The following is a 4,526-nucleotide window of genomic DNA, read 5'->3' on the forward strand; positions in this document are numbered from 1 at the left end:
ACCCACACCCCCACAGGTCAGATTATATATAGTTTTCCAGACACCAAGTGGCCAGTGAGTATGTCTGAAAACCAGAGCCCTGTCATTTGCACACTGTGTTGCATCATAATATCAAGGGGATGTCACCTCCTGCTGTAAAGCAGCAAGAAGCAATGCACAGAACTTGAGTGCTGCTGGTCACTCGCGTTTTTTAAGAGACTCTTCAACCTGTTTTCCAGATTTATATAAGGAAAGGTGTGAGGGCTGGAATTCCTACTGCATGTGGTACACGAAATTAGGCATGAGTCACAAAGGGCTGTATAAATTCATATGACAGGGGTGAGAACCAACCACTGCAGGGCCTTCTATGACTTAGACCTAGTCCGGATCTGGGGAGACCTTATGTGCTAAAACTATGCAGCACAAGCTCAAGAGCCTGAGAGAACTACCTCTCTGTGCTTGATAGCCTCGATAATGAACCCCTTCCACATTCATTACATGCAAGTCTGCACCATAGAGGATACTACACCTAGGAACTCTCATCAGCCAGTGAGGTTTTTGCCTGAGCAGCAACTGTTAGGTTTGTAAAAGCACTTTGAGAGTAAAATAGTGCAAGTTTTATTATATCTGGAAAAAATTATTTTAATGTAGGACAAGCAAGTAGTAAATCTCCAGGGAGCAAATACCTGCAGAGAAACATAAAGAACTGTAAAGTGGCACAGTGCCTGAGCTAATTAGCTCTGCTAAGAAGCAAAGCTCATTAGTCTGGTTACTATGTTGCACTTAACATGACTATATTCCTTCCACAGTTAGCTTAAGGCATGGGTGTCAAAGATAGCAGAATAATTGGGGGAGAAGGGACTGGGACAGGAGCCCTAGGTGCCACCTTTCTGGGGTGGGAGGGCAGAAAAACAGCCACCACCACAGCAGCAGCTGATCTCACTGCTGTAATCAACACAGCAGCAGCCTTTGCTGCCTTATGCATCCCATCGTCTGAGCTACACTTCTGGATAAAGATACAGCCTGTGAGCCAAATCCAGCCCTCAGAGCCATGTCATCCAACCCATAGGACTCCTGGCGGGGTTGGGAATTCATGGGAGAAGTGAGCGGAGGCAAGGCCTATTGAATTCTGGGGTATGGAGCACTACTGAGGACACAGTAACTCAGGTACCCACAGCTGCCTGCGGTTTAACACTGCTGCTGTTTGCCCTGTCACCAGTGAGGGTCCAGATCCAACTTGCAAGGTTCCTTGCAGTCTGAATCTGGCCTGGGGGACCAACAAGTTTGACACCCTTTGCTTAAGGGATCTGCATTGCACCACATTGTGCCTTCTACACCAGTGGTTCTCAATGCTTTTTAGATGCAAGCAACTCCTTGCCAGACTCAAGGAACCCCTTAGAAAATGCCAGCTTTTACCTTTCATTCATTTTTTTGACTATGGAAAAATAATAGAGCAATTCTTCTGCTGAAAAGAATTCACAACAGGTCAGAATTTTTTTTGACCCCTATGTGAAATCTCTGGGCTTATCTTGTGACTCGTGTGTAGGTGTTTGCCCAGTGCTAATATTGTGTGACACACCATGGCACCCTTAAAAGGATCTCACAGCACGCTGAGGTGTTTTGGCACACTGGTTGAGAATCACTGCTAATCACATATAGGCTAAGCACAGACAGTCAAAAAGCCAGAGGCTGAATTGATTCAATCTTTGCAGGTTAGTCTAAGCTGTAGACTGAGTGAACAGACATTCGCTTTTGATTTCAGACATGCAGCCACATACATGCAGTGACCCAGGCCAGAAGCCAGCGGGAGGAGTGGGGGGCTAGAACACATCTCCCTGCTTAGCTGGAGCAGACAGCTTGGGCCAAGGCTAGCGCACCCACCCTGTGAGTGTGGGTTTGTGGGAGGGGGGCATGCAAAGCATCCTGGGATGCTGGGGGAATTCTGATACTACATCCAACCAGGTTTATTTTAAACTGGTTTTGGTCATTTTGAAAGTGGTTTCTGCACACTAAACTTCTGTTGTTACAGATTTGAACCCATTTCCAATCACTTATACTGGTTAATGTGTAATTTCTGTCCCTAGTAGACACACGTTACGGACCACAGCAGTGATTCATTGATACATTGTCTGGGGCTATGGGCAAACACACTTGTAGAAATTTCAAATGGGGAGGGGGAACTGCTGCAGGGCTGCCTGCTGCAGCTGTTATGATGTAATTTTAACAGCTACATGAGTCTGTAGCAATATAAGGAAGCAAAATTGCAACAACTCTGACCCTGGTGAGGCAGAGTTAAAGTTGGAGCAGTTTTGCTAGATATGTACAGCTCCAGGCTTCTGAACATCTAACAGCTAACAGATAACAACTGAGGCCAGGGCCAGAGCAGCAGCAACTCCTCCCCCTTTAAAGCCCCACGCAATGTCCATACCCTGGGATACAGCACCAATTCTTGGCAGAACAACCGTGTAGGGGTCAAAACAGTGGGACTCTATTCCTGGCTCTGCCACTGCCTTGCTCTATGTCCTTGATTCACCGATTTCACCTCTTTCTACCTGTTTCTACTGCCGTGTGATGGTTGTGACCGCTCAAAAAGTTCAGTTTAACCAATGGATTTGTGGCTTTGAGATCTCTGTCAGAGGGTACCTGAGAAGGGGAGAGGCCTATGATGTTTAGGGTAGCAAAAGAGCTAAGCAAGCACTGGTGTTTGTTTCTGCTTGTATCCACCTCCCACGCTGTCCAAGGCAGTTTGTCCTCAGTAAGGATTACTAGGCGAGCCCTTCTGAACCCTATCACCCCACCTGCTGAGACTGCTTGATGCGCTACCTGGATGTCTCACTCTGGAAGGCTCTTTAATAGAGACAGTTTGTTCAGCTGCCAAGGCTGGAGTCCACAATTCTCCAGTTACAGCTAACAACCAGCAGGGAAAGGACTACACACACCCCTCCCATCCCAGTCTTTCCTCTTATCTGTAAGACACTGCAGTGCATTGAGATACACAGAGATTCTTCTGGGTACTCCCTGCCTTGCCTTGCCTTGCCCCTAACTCAAAACTGCACAGATGAGGCAGCAGCTTTACTTAGGGGGACTAGGCAGAGCTCCCAGTGGGGCATCCCAGTACTACTTAATCCTCCAAAAAGCAATTCTAACACCTGCTGCTACTCGCCGGGAATAGAGGACTGCACAGCCTCAGGACTCCTACCCGGTGGAGCTGGCAGGAGAGAGCCTTGCTAAGCGTTTCCTGGTCCCCACAGCTTTTGTATCCACAGGAACTCAGGGAACCCGAGCATGGTGCCACTTTTGAAACCTGGGCTCAGGTCTAAGCAGGCTGGTGAAATTAATGGTAAATGCACAGCTGGAGGGCAGCTCTCCTGCTACCAGGAAGGTGCTGTGAGGCCTTATGATTTATCATCTCTAAAAGTTAGTCTCAGCCTCTGTGGAGTTGAGAGGGTCATCTGCAAGATGAAAGTTTGGGAAGCAGCTTCCATCTTTGCTACCTGACTGCCTTCCAGTCCTGCCCTCGCTGACGAGAGCCCCGCCGCCTGTCTAGGCTGCGCTGTCAGTAGCCGGGAGATTCTGAAATACTGAGACAACGTCCGCAGACAAGACCCCAGTGACTACCACAATCCAAGCTGTTTGCCATTGGAAAAGCCATTTCTGCATTTGTAACTAAGTGTGGCCAGTGCAACGCACTGACCAGAGATCCTGCTATGACCCAATTTTCCTCTTGCTCTCAAATTCAGAAGTCAAGTTTTGTCTACACTAGGCCGCCTTACCTAGGTTGAACCCTAGATTAAAACAAGTATTTACAGTCTGAACCAAATCTGTAGAGCATCCACACCAGCTCTCACTTTCCAGGTTAACTGGCAATCCAGTAACTCCAACTACAAAGTGTAATGGGGACAGGGTTGGGGGCAGGGGAAAATGTTTTTGAAATAAAAAAATAAATCAGGTGTTTTTTGTTATTTAAACTATCAATCTTACTTACCCTGTCAACATCTAAACATCATTTCTTAAAATATGCATAGAAATATACAATTAATCGACAACCCTCTAAAACGCTGAATCACAGGTAATTATGATAATAAGAAGAAACATCTAACTTTTGGGGGTCAAGTTTTATAAATGGGGAATAACAAGCTATGCATGGTGGTAAGGATTAATCTTGAGCGGGATCCAGAGCATGCACTGTTGGGTGCAAGAGACCGCCAAAATCATCACAGAGGCTGGGGCAGACCTCACCAGTCACCCCTCCACGGAGCCCACCGGGGTGGTCTCACTTTCCTCTGTAACCGGCTCGCCCTACCCCGGCTCCTACCTGCGGCGATTAGGACTCGGAGCCCGTGAAAGGAAGCGGCCGAGCGAGGGCCCATCCCCCTCGCCGGGGCCCACCCTCCTCCCGGGGCTCCCAAGCTGCTGCACCCCGGTTGTGCGCGGCGCGAGGCCCGGGCGCCCGCTGGTTTCGGGAGGAAGGGAGAAGGGAACGAGCGGATTTATCTCCACCTGCTCTCGAAACCGGGAGTCTGCTCGAGGACACGGACCGACCTCCG

The sequence above is a fragment of the Gavialis gangeticus genome, unplaced genomic scaffold (assembly GCF_001723915.1).
Source record: "Gavialis gangeticus isolate Ggan-Ray unplaced genomic scaffold, GavGan_comp1, whole genome shotgun sequence".
Classification (NCBI taxonomy): Eukaryota; Metazoa; Chordata; order Crocodylia; family Gavialidae; genus Gavialis; species Gavialis gangeticus.